At 46.9% G+C, this 17,247-nt stretch overlaps 1 protein-coding gene across 2 annotated transcripts in view; it reads right to left on the bottom strand.

Annotated features, from left to right (window-relative positions):
• LOC142585866 (uncharacterized) overlaps positions 1–17,247 on the bottom strand; it is a 318,935-nt gene that overhangs the window by 158,418 nt on the left and 143,270 nt on the right. For both annotated transcript variants that reach the window (XM_075696934.1, XM_075696935.1), the window contains exon 2: positions 3,897–3,929. The gene's annotated coding sequence lies outside the window, so the exon portion shown is untranslated. The remainder of the gene's footprint in view (positions 1–3,896; positions 3,930–17,247) is intronic.

Raw genomic sequence — 17,247 nt, 5'->3', positions numbered from 1 at the left:
GTGCGCACGAAATCGTAATAGAGATTCGCGGTACTCAGAAACGTCACCGTGACGGTTGAATGAGAGTGCGCAAAATCGTCCGTGACGCAAGCACGCCCAGCTGCCGAAACGTCACAACCATGGCGTTCAGAGTATGCGACGTCGTACCTGGATTGAGCTAAAGTTAGCGCGGCAAAGTTCTGGCCTAGTTTTCATGGAAAAGACTTGAATATATAAATCTCGTGCGCACTCATGATTGCAGGCATTTCAGAAAGACTTAATCGGCACATCTGGCGGAACACAGCACCTCAATAGTGCAGTCAAACGTTCCTCAAGGAAAGTGGGTTATCTGTAGCAATCAGGTCCCAAGAAGGGGCCCGGGGGGGGGGGCTAGGGGGGGGCTAGGGGGGGCGCCCCCCATCCCCCCGAAATCAAGCGGCATACCCCCCCCCCCCTTCCCCGCCCACGCCACCAATCCTCACACACATTCCAAGCCGTCGCCAGAATATTGAGATTTCACAGCTATTTCGCGGTCAACATTTTGCTGCCTTTTTCACTCCTTTTGGATGGCGGTAGTTATCGGCATCTCCTGTGGTGTGAAGGCCAGTTTTCTCACAGATTCTGCCCCAGCGCGATTAACTCGAGATGCGTTCAGCAGTCACCACCTATTCAACGGTCACGCGCATTGCTGTTGCTTCGTTAGTTCAACCTTCTTTGTTTAGACAGATCCAGGGACCAGGAAAGAGAACCATATGCTCGCGATATGGGCTAGATAAGGTGAAAAATAAAACAATGCGAAACAGCGTCCATCAACAAACCCTGCAATAACCCTTAAGAGGAAGCTTTAGCTCGGGCCCAACTCCGATGCGGCCTATTCAAACATGTAAAACGCAAAAACGCGTTTCTGAGATAACCCCTGGACCGATTTTAATGAAATTTGTTGTATTTGAGAGAGAAGGTAAATTCTAGTGACTGTTGGACGCGTAATTTCGATTTATGCGGTGAATTTTGGGAAAAAGATTTTCAGAAATTCGAAAATAATAGACGCACGAAGTTTATAAATTAATACTTCTGTATCAAAAAGCGATACCGCGGTTCTGTAAACGGCATCCATTAGATTATTCAAAGAGAACAAACTCGATACGTCAATTTATATATTATGTTAATTTGTTACATTGTGTACAAGGGTTCTGCAAGAGCTGTATTTTTATATTACTGTTTTTTTAGATTGATGTGTAACATATCGATGTTGTCACCTTTAGATGTAACATCAGGTGCAATTAACAGAATTGTCATATTATTTTTCCTTGCTGAATTAGAGAGTTGTAAACGTGACAGTTTGGTTTTCTGAAATTTTAAAATATTTTGCCAATTTTTCAGTAAAACATTCCCAATCTAAATCAAGCATTGGAAATGAACAGTCACTAGATTTTAAGTTTCTCTTTTATATGCAACAAACCTCGTTAAATTTGGTGCAGTGGTTGCCGAGATAAACGAATTCTCCTTTTACATATGTTTAGATAGGAGCACCCGAGCTAAGGCTTCCTCTTAAACCCATAAGCAACATGACTGTCACCCGTTAACTCGTCTGGTTTTTCCCGAATTGTACAGCACTTTTCGTGCAAACTTGACAACTGGAAACAAGAATCGCAAGGAGTTGAGAAGTTAAGCGACCTACTAAGGGAGAGAGCCAAGGCAACAGCCAAACAGGAAGAAAAAGCGAATATTAACAAATTTAACCGCTGTTTATTAAAATCTTTATGGATCAACATCTTTTTATTTAAAAAGGAAGTAGAGAGAACGCCGCCGTAAGTGGAGAACAATTCCGTTTGTTTTGAATTACGCCTCTGCAGTTATCAGTCGAGCCGCCTTACGTAGCCACTTCTCTGCTATGCTTATGTATAGATGTTTTTATAACCTTCCGCGGTGGGCTCAGTACGTCTACAACCGCAGCGTTCTGCCCTTTACACGGTTGTACAGGACTGGCGGCCACGCATCGTTACGTAACTTCCCAAATAACAATAGGAGTCGGTTGTGGCACTTGGTAGATATGTAAACGAGGGATCCAAAAGAACTGTGATTGTTCCACAAATGTATATTCCTCTATAATTCTTCCAGAGCTAATTAAAAAAAAAAACGCTGTTTTAATCGGATACAACTGAAGTCTGCAGTGAAGCCCTGCACACGCCCTCACAACCGCCAGCCACTGTTCCTGCGCGAGGCTGCAAATAATTCGTACTTCAAATTTTGCCTGTTACCCAAATCAGGCGGTAACCACAAAAATAAATTTATTAGCGCGTAAATTTATACATTTTCCCCCGCCTATTACAGTGGAATGACGAATGCCTAATTCTTTATTGAACTGAAATAAAATCCTTGCTTCGCTGCAATTAATCAGTATATTGTCAAGTTGCACTTCAGTTGGCAGTGAAATTTCATGAGTAAAACGGGCTCAGCAGTGAAATGTACCGCACGCTTTTGAGGATTTAATCAATGATGGAGTTTTATGGGGGCCGAAACCATGAGGCATGTCGTAGTGGGAGACTCCGGCAATTCGTACTATCTGGGGTTTTTTAACGTGCACCTAAATCTAAGTACATGCGCGTTTTCGCATTTTGCCCCAATCGAAAATGTGGCCACCGTGGCCGGGATTCGATCCCGCGACCTCGTGCTTCGCAGCCCAACATCACAGCCACTAAGCAACCATGACAGGTAGACTTTTCGAGAGTGAAATGCTAAGACTCCATACACTTTGTCCATGTCTGTTGCACACCTCATTGCTACCGTCGATGAAAAGACTCTTCAAGAACAGCAGACGCTCCGGAAGTATCAAGTACGACGCCATTTTGAAAAGGCCGCATGACGACGACTTTGTTTCTTTCTGTGATTGGCTGGCAGAGTAACACAACCCCGCGTGGGGCGTGTGCCTTGTTTGTCAACTGCTGTTCTTTTTTTTTAAGTTGTATGCTACCATAGAAATCTTTATTTCACACTTTCGCTTTTTTAAATTGTTCTTGGCAATGTTCTTCCTGCGCTTCTTTCCTACGCGAGTTCATTTGATGTGGTTTCTTGCTTGCCTAGTAAAGGAGAGGTGTATCTCACAGGCGTACCTGTGAGATACACCTTATTTCATTTTTCTTTTGCGGGTTTACGCGCCTTTACGGCGAATGGCGGGCGTTATTAACATTTGTACCTTTCCATAGAAAAGTTACATTGGGTTGCGCCCCCCCCCCCCCGCCCCGAAAAAAATTTTGGGTACGTGCCTGGTAGCAATACTCAGAAGACAAGTGAAATAGAGCCCCATTACGTAATCAAACGGTTCAATTGAACTGCAGCTTAACGTACGTGGTAATAAAGATTCGCGCGCACAAATGTCTACAGTGCGTGAGTGAAAGGGGTTGTTCACTACAAGGTACTGGTGGCGTAGTGGCGCGGGCGTCGCGCTACTATGCTCGACTGCGCGGGATAAAGTGCCGGCCACGGCGGTGAAATTTCCATGGAAGCAAAATGCAAAAAACGCCCGCGCACCGTGCATTGGGCACACGTTAATGAACCCCAGCTGGTCGAAATTAATCCGGAGTCCCCCCCACAACCGCGTGCCTCGTTATCAGGTCATGGTCTTGGCAAGTTAAACTCCAAAATTTAATTAAAATCATTACAAGCGGTGAAAGCTGTAAGTAGGAGCTAGAGCGATCGAGTCAGTGTACTGCTTTGAAATCTGTGGGGTACACATTCAAAATTCTCGCTTAATATCCGAGCACTTTCACTCACACTTTACTGCTTCAAGAGTTAGTGCGCCTCAGGAGGTTAGCTATAAATCACGGCGCCACACTTGCGCAGCTCTGCAATCGGAGTCTCGACATTGCGTAGTGTGCACCCACAATTAAGTCGCGCGGTAAAAAACAAGACGTGCTTGCCTTTCTCGTGCTGGGAGCCGGCAGGCGGAATACCTAAAAGAGGGAAGAAAAAGAACATACCGTTTAAGTTACTCTTTTAAGCAGCATCATGAACATGAACAGTAGAGAGAGAGAAATTATTACAGGTCGACCTGAGCTAGCGTGCTGCTGCCACGCCGAACAAGGGAAAAAGGAAAGGGACCGAAAAGAGTGATGAAAGCTGGTGACGAGGACAGGAAGAAAACGCACAGCGTACTCAAAGCGAAGCCGAGAAAGGATTATCTCAGTAAAAATTGCCGAGCTAGACGAGTTGGAATTGCGCATCCATATTATCTAAGCAGCGCAGAAGTTCACATTCACACGAGGACAGCAAACGTACAGACAGCGCTCCGTCCACGTTTTTTGTGCTCGTGTGAATGTGGATTTCTTCGCTGCTAAGCTAATATGGATTCAGTAAAAAGAGAAAATTTAGGCTACTGGACCAACTTAAGCGTCTGCACGACAACGAAAAGGAAGAGGCAAACATTGTGACCATAGGTCGCAGGAAATTAAGGTCTTTCGTTTCCTTTCTTTAGCTAAATCATACTCCGCTCTTTCGTTGCTGTTCTTCATAACATGCCGAACTTTCAGTTTGCGGGATCGCTCACTCATGCCTCCCGAATATTGGTCAATTTACCCCGGCGAGTATGCGACTAGTTTCTTCCCAGGCAATCACCATTCGCGGGGTGGCAGCAACGTTAACTGGAGCTTCCCGTCGCACATGTTTGTCAGTAAATATTGCCAAGTATGCAATAGTAATTTTATCGTCTGTTTGACGGTTCAAACACATTGACGGGGGACGATTCAGGTAACCGGCTAACTGCTGAAGATGGCGTTCAGCAGGGCACAACGACGATTTCAAACTTAGAGAGTTCGCCCCCCCCCCCCAACATCTTTGTAGATACACTCTAGTCCAACACCTGTGATTATCTTTGCTATTATATTTAACGAGCCGGCTGCAAAAGTATTAGATAATCGTAAATATTCATGTTCACGGAACATTCCCGGATGGTAGTGAGTAATACTTGAAATCAGAACTCGTCCTGTGTCTTCATCGTGGTGCCAACATTTTCCCGCCATTTCAGGTATACACCCATTCCAATTAGTCCATTTTTCTTTCTTACCCACGAAAATCCCGAGCACCAAAACATCACCGACGCCTCCACTATCGATTTCTCTGGGTGACACAAACGACTTCTAAGCCTTACCGCAGAGTCGATGAAAGAACCTACGAGTTTCTTTTTTGACGTCCCTAAATGTTTTCCTGCCCAGCTGCGCAAAGAATATGCCCTTCCTCAGAGCCAAGCGAGGCACTCCACAGCGTCATGCCGCGCCTCGGGCCTTATCAGCGCTCGCGTACATTTTCTTCTTTTTCTTGTTACGCATTTGCGAGCTCTGACGCACACGTCAGGGCGGGTTAGCGCGAAGCACTTACAGCCAATGTCGTGGCCCTGTCCACGGCAACTCGACACGGGACCACTAATGGCCGTCATCAGCGGAAGGCCATAGTTAACGTCCTTTTGGGCCGCATCTAGGGCACAGGAGGGCACTAGGAGCCTCTAACCGGATTATCAGCGCGCCATCTATCGTGTTCCAAAACGTCGACAGTACCACGGGGACCTCTCGGAGAGCGAACTACTGCGCACCTGTGTGCCGATAAATGCGTGCAGCACTGCCCCGACTAGAGCTTGCAGTGACACAGCGGAAGGGCGCCGTTTCACTGCTGCGTGGTAAAGTGTAGTATACAACGCGCACCCACTAAGCAGAACAGCAAGAATGCGGCACTTGGAAGCATTTCGCGCGTGTAAGGCTGCAAAAACACCCTAAGTAGTCAGGCGGCGTGTAATTAAGTGTCAAGCGGTCGCATGCAGAAGGAAGCTGTCAGAAGACCTCGGAGGCTGCAAGCACACGCTCGGCTTTTTTTTTTAGACAAGCAGGGACGTGCCGGTTCACGATCGCAGCACACGTGCTTTCCGCACATCGCGTACGCAGAAACTCGGTGTCCTAACAACCGCCTCCATATGTAGGCTTTATTATACTCAAGCAACTCCAATTCCTGTCTCACTTCTCTGCACTCTGCAGCACAGCGCAGCCCGCCGGGAGTATTTATGGTTAACCTCCGTCCCTTTTTTATTCCGTCCTATCATTCTGTCCCCATTTCTCCCGAGTAGGTTACCCACGCAATGAAAACCTCTGTCGTTGCACGTCTGTGAGCATCCTCCGCTAAAATGCCTCAGCGCGCGACCAGGAAGGCGCCGCCGCATTAGCATGCCGAAAGCTGCTTCGCATTACAGTTGCATCTAGATGATGTGATAACGATTGATAAGAATTTCAAAATAAGGAAGAGAGCCGGGAGCAATGTTTCTTTTTAAGTTATTTAGTTTATTGACTATTTTTTTTAAATTTATGTGGAATGCGTTCTGATTGAAGATAATTCGAACGACGTACCGATATTTGATGGATGGTACAAATTTCTGAGCCACCGCAACACATTCAATAGAAAAAGGAATACGGCCGCAGCGCACAGTTGCGAAGCCGGCGTATGCGTGTTCTCTTGGTCTTCCATGATCCTGGCGCGTACACCTGCGCACTTGAAGAGCGCTCGCTACGGCGTCCAGTCAACGCGGGTGAAGGAACGAGCGCAAGGTTTTACGCATTCCGAGAGTGTCTCCTCGACGACGTTGAGATGATAAAGGTCTAGAAAGCCATCAAGCGGACACACACACACACACACACACACACACACACACACACACACACACACACACACACACACACACACACACACACACATATATATATATATATATATATATATATATATATATATATATATATATATATATATATATATATAGAGAGAGAGAGAGAGAGAGAGAGAGAGAGAGAGAGAGAGAGAGAGATGGACAGTGTTTAATGGATGCTCTAGATGTTTGCCTGTCTATATCACTGTAGCACGCTACTCAGATGACCAGGGTGACGCATAAAACGACAGCACATACCCACAGCATACACACGCATGCAACACGCACAAGTAACGCGCGTACGAGCACACACAATTTAAGAGCAGAAAGAAAGAAAACACACACGCGTGCACACACAATGAGCCTCTGGTACAGTTCAGCCGCCCGGATGAAAACTGCTAACAGCAGGCTATCAAGGACTGCCTCAACCGAAAATAATCACCATAAATAAACAAAAAAAACATTTTACCTTCACGCTTTGAACTAAATTATTTATAGGGGTGGGCGAGCATTTGAAACTTTCGAATAACGAATCGAATAGTGTCCTCTTACATACGGTATTCGAATCGAATAGTCACTATTGTAAGTGCGAATATATTCGAAATACTTTTCAAATATTTAAATACGTCAACTGCGCCCTATTAGGCACAAAGCTAGAGCATAAAGTACAACGAATTTTTGCACCTGCGGGCGCAGTATAGACCTAAGACATGAGAAATTGCCGATTGGAACCCGCTACGTCGTTAGGCACATAGCCACGGCTTAGAGGCCGCACATACAGAGACCGTTCGCACTCCTTGAAGCATCGCGTGCGTGGTAAGAAATTACTTGTTTGCTCCTAAAGCTTTATTTGTGATTTTGATAAGCAACGCTTCATAACGTACTACGCAATGAAAGAAACTTGCTAATGTTAAGAATACTAAGACCTGAACACGGTTTTATGTTAGTTGTGATAACAGCTTTTCATTATTCGAAAACTATTCGGTATTCAGTTCGCGATTCCCTTCAGGCGCTATTCGATTCGTATTCGATTTCGATTCGTATTCGATTCGGTCTCAAAAGTCACTGTTCGCACACCCCTAATTATTTATGGATCGGGTGACACGAATATTTTTCTAGGACCCGAGAAATTGCTATGAATGAGATTTTACTCTACAGGGTGTTCCACGAAATGTGAACCGAGCTTTAAACATATGCAAATGCCACGTAGTGAGACCGAACCAATGTTGTTTGCCGTCGCTTGTAGATACTCAGATTAATTTTTGCATTCCACCTAATTAGATAATAGTCTTAGTTAACTAATATATACTTATCTATTATTATAACAAGATAAAAAGTGTCAATGAGGAAATTATAGAGCAACATGAAAAACTCCCGCCACAGTTTTCTGTTGCTCAATACATGCTACATAAAAGTATTTTTCTGAGCATGAAAGAAGGCCGCGAATACACGCAAAATTGCCGCGCGACTGGCCGCTTGAGGTACTTTGCGTGTATTCGCGGGCTTCTTTCACGCTCGGACGAACACTTTTACGTAGCACGCCTTGAGCAACAGAAAGCTGCATCGGGCGTTTTTCGTGTTGCTCTACAACATTCCCATTGACACTTTTCATCTAATTATAAAAATTGAGAAGCTCATTAACAAATTGAAACTATCTAATTAGGCAGAATGCGAAAAGTAAGCTGTGTATCTCCAGGCGACGGCAAACAGCATTACTTTGCTTTTGTCTATTGTGTCTAACTATGCAGTATTCGCATATCAGTCAACGCATCTCAAACAGCGCACGCTTTTAGCAGCCCAGAGGTGCCTGGTTGGGCGATCTAAGGCACGATGCCGACGACGACACAGGGCGTGTGCGTTCTGTATTTCCCTGTTGGTGCCTCCTCGCACACGTCATTCCAAGCATCGCAAATCGGGTTATGTGCGGTCGCGTCTCTGCTCCCTTCCGTCTGCTTCCCACGTGCTTCGTGTCCGTAAAAGCGCAGGGGGGCAATAAGCACTGCAGCATCGTATGGCGAGGAAGCCAAGGCAAGGTAGCCAAGATAAGCAAACAATAAGCTTGCCGGAGCACTCGCATTCCTTTCCTGTTTGTTTCTCTAGTTTCGATGCCAACGGTGCACCTCCGAGTCAACAAAGTCAGAAGGAGCAAGGTCCTGGCGACAGGGGCTGCGTTTTGGTATGAACGTCGGTTGCGAGGGAAAAAAATTTGATAAAATAGAGAAAGAGAGCAGTATTCGGGAGGGGATATGCATATGATCCGCAGTCACCGAGAAAAATATGGTCGACGTCACCCAACCAATGTAGAACACAGCACTGAAGTCAAATCCCTAAAGTCAACAACGCGCCACGCGGGATTTCCCCCTTCGTCTGTGAATACGAAATATAACGCCTCGGTAAGCGAGTTTCTTTGCGCCTGTTGACTATATTAAGAATACGGAGGAGTAGGAGGAGGAGGAGGAGACAATTTTATTGACACGAAGGACTTGGTCAGGTGGGGAGGGGGAGGGTTGATTGGAGTTATGGGAAGAGGAAGACGGTGGGCCCTCAGGACGCCCTAGGTGGCCGAAAGTCCCTGTGATTCGGCGACCCTGATGGCCCAGCATACAATCCGGAATCGGACTCGCGGCCGTGAGCTGCGCAAACCAGCCTCCCGACGTTCCTGTCGCTCAGCCCCCTCAAACGGGAAAGCAAGGGTGGTTGGGCAGCAAAAAATAAAACATGGCAAATAAGACATTCACTCTTGTGCCCGCACGAGCTTCCATTGGCACGGCACATAACCCGCTCCATGACGAGGGCGGTGAACTAGTCGTGCGGCACTTCTTGCGTGCTTTTGCGGGATTCTTTAAGGCTTCGAAGAAAACTTTTATGTAGCACGTACAGACAAACGGAAAGATGGATCGGGAACTTTTCATGATGGCCTACAATTTTCTAGTTGACAATGTTGCTCTGATTATAATATTGGAGAACTTAATTATAACTAATTATGTAATTAGGCGAAATACAAAAAGAAATGCTGGCTCTCCGTATTCGAGAGTATAGCTGTAAACATGAAATGGCAACCGGCAAAGCAGATTGGTTGGAGGTGATACCAGCCACAATCTTACAATGGGTGCGGTGCATGTTCGCAACGGCTCGGGTTGGGGGCCAGAGAAAGCATTTTCATGATCGCGTTTTGTTCTAGCAACTTGCCCGGATAACGGCTCTTGCTCTTGGCTCAATGTCACTTGAAGTTCGCCGACAACGGAAGCTAAGAGCACTTGATGCTTAAACATACTCTGACTTGCTCTAAGCGACGACAAACAACATTACCTTGCTGAAGTCCAGCCACGTGGCACTCGCACACGCTCAAGTTTTGGAACGAGTTACGTGGGACCACCTTTATGTCTCGCGTTTGTCGACTTCTACAACGATGCGTGGCCACTTATCCAGCCCTTCCTCTTCAATATCTGTAATTTGTATTGCTACCTGGCAGATGAAACTCTTCGTCTGTTTTCACTGCGTGCTACACCCGTGTCAGTCTTCCGTTTCGCATCATGGTTGCGATAACAGCGACCGTGCCCATACGTCTATATAGGGAAATCATATCGACTCTTTCCTTGTCATCCTATGCGCCCGTCTCACCAGAGCAACAGGAACTTATTAATTTCTCATTTACACCAATTCCCTCATGCAATAAGATCGCCAGTTATACACCATTACAAGCGAAAGGATAATAAAATCAAAGCGCCTTTCTTAAGGAAAGATGGTTGAATGCGAAGTTTTCCCCCAATGCAAACTAAATCAAAGTCCAAAGCTAACGACCACGTAATGAACCCAAGAAATGCTGAGCGACCCGATGCTATGCATATGTGATTTGGTTGCTTGTTTAGGGTTGTATTTTTTGAACGTTGAAGTGGAATGAAGACGCATTTCGTTAAGTTGCATAGCCTTTATTTTAGATCATGTAGCCGTTGATTACACCCACACACTCACACTTTCACGGATGACTCTACACTTGCACAGTATTGCCTTGTGATCGCCTTGTGTGTAGACGGTCAAAGGCTCTGCCATAGTAACGTGACACAGCCTGCTTGCAAACGAGATATCAATGCAGGAACGGTGTTGCATCGTGAGTATCTGTAGCGTCTTCAGTTTCAACGAGTAGCGATCTAGCATGATACTCTCGATCCGTTTGCCGTGCTCTTTCGCCACATCGATGTTAAGGTCACCGCACACGAGGATTGGCGTGCTATGTGGCTTTGAGGTCTTCATCGTTTCTGCCAGGAACGTTTCCGTGTCGCAACGAGACGTGTTCAGTCTGATGTACACGCTGACGGTCACAGGACCAGTAGGCATCTCGACTGCAGAAGCGTCTCCCACATGGCTTCCGCATGCCGTTCGCGATACACGGCATCGGCCTTACGGGCACGATCGCGCTCGCTCTTACGTTCGCGTACGGCAGCCTCCTCTTCTGCCGTGCGCTGCACCCGCGGCCTCCCCATGCATGATGACGGCCGCGAGTGCATTGCGTGAAGCGCGTAAAACAATGCAGATATATACAGTTCGTCCGGACAGCGTGGCGTTCAACCATCTTTAAGAAAGGGGCTTTGATCTTTTTTTTTTTTCCAGATCCTAAGACGAGCCCATGTTCACGCGCACTTCAGTTCACGAGCACTTCAGCGCACTTGCTGTCACCGATGAGCAGGGAAGCTCAGTTAATCGCGACAGGGGTGGTATCGTGCCTATACGCAACTTGCACTTCCAGTGAACTTTGTGCACATGCGCTACTCTTGCTCAGCTCGTTGACAGTGTGTGACGCATTTCAAGCAATTTTGGCTTTTACGGCAAGGAACCGAGACTTGTGACGCAGTTAGAAAAAGACAGCTCGGCCTTCCTAGCGTAATTAACTTGAGTTAACGACTCGTACTGGGAGATGTTTGCGACGCTTTCTATGAGCGCCATAATTATGATATTTCGGTAGTTTTTGGGCACGCTCGCCGCACCGGGCTTTGCGACGCAGTCAGCGAAAAACACCTCGGCCGTGTGACGCAGTTTTGCGTTTACTGAATGTTACCTGGAAGAGTTTTGGCGTTTTCTCTGACCCACAACATCATCGTAACTAATTTCGTTACTTTTGGGGTACTTTTCAAGCACAGTGACCGCGCCCGGCGTTGTGACGCAGTTAGCGAAAAGCAGCTCGGCTGAGTGCCGCAGTTAGTTTCGCATGAACTGAATCTTACTGGGACAAGTTCGTGACGCATTATGTGACCCCCAAAATTACTGTAATTAATTTATATAGAGCGAAATAAACATTTCCTTATGTAGAAGGCGTTTTGTGTCTATGAAATTTCACATGACACAGATTCGGTAGAGGCTTGTAAAGATCGTTCGCAATCATTTTAATTAAATAAACTATTTCGCACTAAGACAGCGCGGAAGAAATAAAGAAGCGCCGAGTAACGCAGCCGGCGTAGCGCGTACCAGCTGGCATTCAAAACGTGCGCGCCAATACCGAAACCGGAAAGAGTTAACCCCATCCGCTTGGTGCGGTACAGTCAATTCGGCCGCTAGGTTCTATGAGAGTGTCTGCTCTCTTGTTGACTGCCTTTCTCTATGCCAGTCGCTTCGCGCCGTTATCAGGCACTGACCGGCCGGCCAGTCGACGCTGGCTCGGTACTGCGAATGTACGCTGCACCCTTAAACAAAATTGCACCCTTTGGGTTGTATCTTGCCACACTACGATAATCGTCATCTGTCTTGTCCGCATTTTCTTTCTGTAACGCTGCGAGCCCGGTACTTATTATTACTACTTACGTACTTACGATCATTTTCGTGTGGCAAGATAAGCTCCATAGGGTGTACATTTGTTTGAGAGTGTACGCAGATGTGTAAGTTGGCTTTCGTGCAGTGCGTTTTCGGCGCTCACGGACGAATCAGTGAGCCATAGAAAGCTTCGCTTAAAAAAAATAAAAAGAAAGAGAGCGAAGCACGAGAAAGATAGCAATACACAGGACTATCACTTCTTCACGTTCACACTCGCATCAAAGGTCAGAAAATGAAAACATGGGAAAATACAAAGCACGCACAACCTAAAGTATAGCGAACGTCGAACGTTTTATCATTTCCTGTCATAGCACGCAACGATAACGTATGCACCATTACGAGAGCGTGCCGTCAGAGAGGCGCACGAAGGCGACGGCGCAGCAGGCTCGCGCGCGCGGACACAGCGCAGACCTTCGGACGGACGAGGAGAAAAGCGTCCGCGAGCAGGGAAGAAACGAGAGAACGCCAACTAAGCTCAGTTTCACGTCGTGCGGCCGCGCTGCTCTTTGCTCATTAGTGTCCCCACGTCAGATAGGGGACACCTGATCGTTCAATTTGATGCGGCGACGATATATTGGCCGCCGCGCGACCCGCACGCACGGTCCGGCCACGCGGACACTGGACGGGCGACGCTCAGGTGCACTGCGGCGCGGTGCTTTCATCACGCCACCGCTTCGGACGAGGTATCGCGTTTCAGTATGCAGGAACAACTGGAGTGCTTTTTTTTATTTTGTTAGTCACAAGTCTGCTTTCTGCTTCTCATTTTTTCGAGCTTTCTCTTGTAATTATTTCTTCCTTTTATTCCTTCTCGAAGACACGAAGTACTTGTTCCCGTATGCGGCGAAAGTGCCCGCTCTTGTTTTTGCTTCTTGTACAGCTGGTTCGATGGAGGATAATGAGGTAAGCAGAGGTAATTTTCTTTTCGGTTTTCGCTCAAACGCGGCGAGGAAGACGCAGGGTTACCTGGGAAACGTGATGCAAGCGTTGGGTGAGCGAGCTGCTCGTCCGCACAATGGAGTTCAATTACTAATCTAAACTACACTGTGCGCCTAACGTCAGTGTAATGAAAAGGCAACATAGACGGTAAAGCGCGAGGGTTTCTGCCATGATGCTGCGCGCTACCGCACATTGTGTTCATTTTCTCCTGGCCAAACGCGCCGTAGGTTGCGTTATCGCTGACGTTCGTTAGCCGACTCACAAATATATATAACCCGGTTCACAGACGCAGACACGATAACGTTTTCCGCACGATACGGTGTCGGCAGGGGTCGCTTTCTTTTGTGCGCGTGTGGGAACGCATGGAGATAACCCGTTAGGCTGATTTTCCGTCCCCATAGCAACCAGCGCTGGTGGGCGAAGAAAGAAAAGTAACGGTGCCGAAACGACACGCAAGGTCAAAACAGAGCGAACAGAGCAAAAACATACAGTAAAGCAAAAAAAGGGGGTGGGGGGAGATGAGCGGCAACAGATATGAGGGAACGTCTGCTTAATCGAGTTATAATGGAAGAACCGTTAAAACAAAACAGAATAGGAATAAAAAGAAGTATGAATAATGCACCAATGCACGTGCAACCTTCATCGTACACCGTCATTCTGGTTGTGCTGTTGCCATATTTCACGTTGGCTTTATTGCTGCGGTCGTTGCCGTCATAGTCGCTACCTATCGTCTGTATAGCTATCGCTATTATGGCTGGTACAAAACGCGTTCGATCAAATGGTCCTCTACAATATTTAATGATTGGAAAACTACAGGGCTGGGATGACGAAACGCGAATAAAGAAGACACGCACAAGGGCTCCTAGCTTTCCAATGATTAAACGCCAAACTAGCCCGACTATCCATCTTGCACAATATTTGCTTTTCCTTCATGCGTCCACTTTCATATCTGAGTAAACCACCCATCTAGATTAGTTTTCTTTTTTTCTTCTTGTAAACAGCGCACCACTAAACGGCAAACACTATAGACACACTGGGACAAGAAAAAGAGCACGATCATTTCGCTCACGATGACAGCAATCTAACACCCGGATGCAAACGTTTTCGCAAGAACGGAAAACCACAAAATACGCAGGCACCGAAATCGCGCGCAAGCATACACATTCCTCGACCGCGTGTGCTAAGTGCATCATTCTTCTGCTCTCAACTTTCCCGCTGGGTTCCTTCTATATTTCACGCATGAACGTGGGAAACGCTCCAAATGTCTACGCAGTGCAGTGAGATGAGTAAACGCCGCACCGCTTACGGCAGGTGAAAAAAGAAAAAGAAAAAAAGAACAGATAGAGAGAGAGAGAGAGAGAGAGAGAGAGAGAGAGAGAGATTTAAAGGACGAGAAACTCACTACTCAAAAGACTAGCGCATATAACAGGGACACAGACAGAGAAGACGACAGGACGAGCGCTAATGACACAACAACTAGCCCAGCGTTCTGCCTTGATCGCTTTGAGAAACTCACGTGGGCCGTTTTGTATGAGCGGCATTTCCGCTTCGACCGCACCATTTAAACCCATCCTCTCTGTGTCTAGCTAGTTTCCCGAGCGCCCAAGAAGAAAAACAACGCAAGTGGACTGAAAGCATATTCCTGTACGGGTAATAGGCGGAAAAGAGCAGCCCTGGAGGCACGTGCTACGAACACGTGTCACGGATGTTCAGTGAAGGGGAACAATTCTGCCCTCTATAGGCGAAAAAAAAATCTGCGCGTCTGCCCAGGAATCCTGCACTGTGGTCGATAGGCGCGCCACCACCAGCTATGTTTTAAAGGCTCACCTGACTTCATGTTTACCTTTAAACATAACGAGGTCAATGATGTGACGCCATAGTACGCAGGCAAATCTCACTACATAAATATTTTTCAGTATAAAGTCGTCTATGATGTGTCGCAAAAGCACACAGTCAAAAGTAAAAAGTTAAAAAACTTTATATATTACTGGGGGAAGGAGGATTCTTTGCGAAGCGCGATTGAATACATCCGCTAAGGCGCTAAGGATATACACATTGCATTTATTCCCTTTCACGGCGTGGTGATGTCTGTCGTCACCTCAATAGATAGGGAAGACTGAGTTTCCATAGCTGATTAGCTGTCACATGTACTATATAGATATACATCGAAGCATGCGGGAGATAGGCTTATCTATACCGCTACAACAGGCCAGTGGTGGAGACAACCGCGCCGTGGCACGACTTTGTGTCTGGTCACGTAGCGGGTGCTTATAAACTCGAGCGGCAGACAAAACGATGTGCTGTGTGATGTGTAGAGATGCGCTGCGTGACATCTCTCTCTCTCTCTCTCACACACACACACACACACACACACACACACACACACACACACACACACACACACACACACACACACACACACACACACACACACACACACACACACACACACACACACACACACACACACACACACACACACACACACACACACACACACACACACACACACACACACACACACACACACACACACACAGGTATTTATAGACCCAGACAAGAGTATTTCTTCAAAATTTTGAAGAAGGAAATGAAAACAAGCGACACTAAACACTGTTCCTTTTCAAAATCAATATATCCAAATCAAATTAAATCAAATCAATCTTTTTGTAGCACCTGCGTTTTAGTAAACGCTACAGTGGAGTCGGCACATAGAGCTCTGCACGGGCCGCAATTCTGAGCCCGGGCCTGGCCCGGGCTCTACAATACCACAGGTGGCCCGGCCCGGCCCGACCTGCTATAAAGCAACGCCAACACAAAAAGAAATAATATCAAGAAAATCAGTTTATTTAAATGGCTTTATAATGTTGAACTCTTGCATAAGACGAAATCGTGAATATATACAGATGCAGCGCGCGCACACAATTGTTATTCTAAGTTATTGCGCAAAAACAACAAGTTGTCCATTGATGAAGGGTTACGGCAAGCGCTTCCGAATGCGCGTCTTCGGAGCTTTGTGAAGCCTCGTCCTGAGAATGCCACAAAACACCCGATCGTCCCCTTTTTCGGGTGCCGACAGCGGCGAGTTGAAAAAGTTCACCCGTTTCTAAGGTGCTGCTGAAAGAAAACAGTGACCTTTCTAGCATGGACAGTGACGACGTGTGCTTCTTGTCGACTTCGGTCAACGACCCGTCTTCAAGCAATACCACTGCCCATTGGAAAAGCCCCCTATACGCCGCCACTTGGCTAATCTGTATGTGTGGCAAAGGCGACTCCGCGTGCGCCTTACACAGACTTATCTTCGCTTCCCAAACGCTTCCTTTTTCAGCCTTTTTAATGGGAGGCGCCTGCAAGCGGCTGCTTTTCCACAGCGTCGGTACTTGGTAGAACCGAAAACGCATTGCGCGCCTCCGCTAGCTTTCGTTTGCCTTTTGTCAGCGTTTGTACTTTTCTCCCGTCCCTATAGATTCCATTTTTGATGAATAAATACATTCCACTTCCTGCTGGACCTACATGCGAGACGACAAGCATACTTTCGCATAAGGTACGCAGTCGAGATAGGCGAGCCCGACCGGTCCGTCCGAGACATAGAAAGCCTGGCCCGGGCCCGGCCCAAGCCCGAGTGAGAGAATCTCCAAATGGCCCGAGCCCGGCCCGCGGGCCGGCCCGAGCCCGTGCACAGCTCTATCAGCGCATGTGTCCTGCCTCCCTTGATCGCCTTTTAGCCCCCTCGTAGTACGAACCTTTTGAAAACATGAGTCAGTACCGAAGTCGCCACGTCGCTAAAATACAAATCAGTAGAAAAGCTTAAAAATGAGAAGTGACAAAGTCCGTGACGATAATAACGAACG

This window comes from Dermacentor variabilis, chromosome 6, assembly GCF_050947875.1.
Source record: "Dermacentor variabilis isolate Ectoservices chromosome 6, ASM5094787v1, whole genome shotgun sequence".
NCBI lineage: Eukaryota > Metazoa > Arthropoda > Arachnida > Ixodida > Ixodidae > Dermacentor > Dermacentor variabilis.
This window is presented reverse-complemented; position numbering and strand designations above follow the sequence as displayed.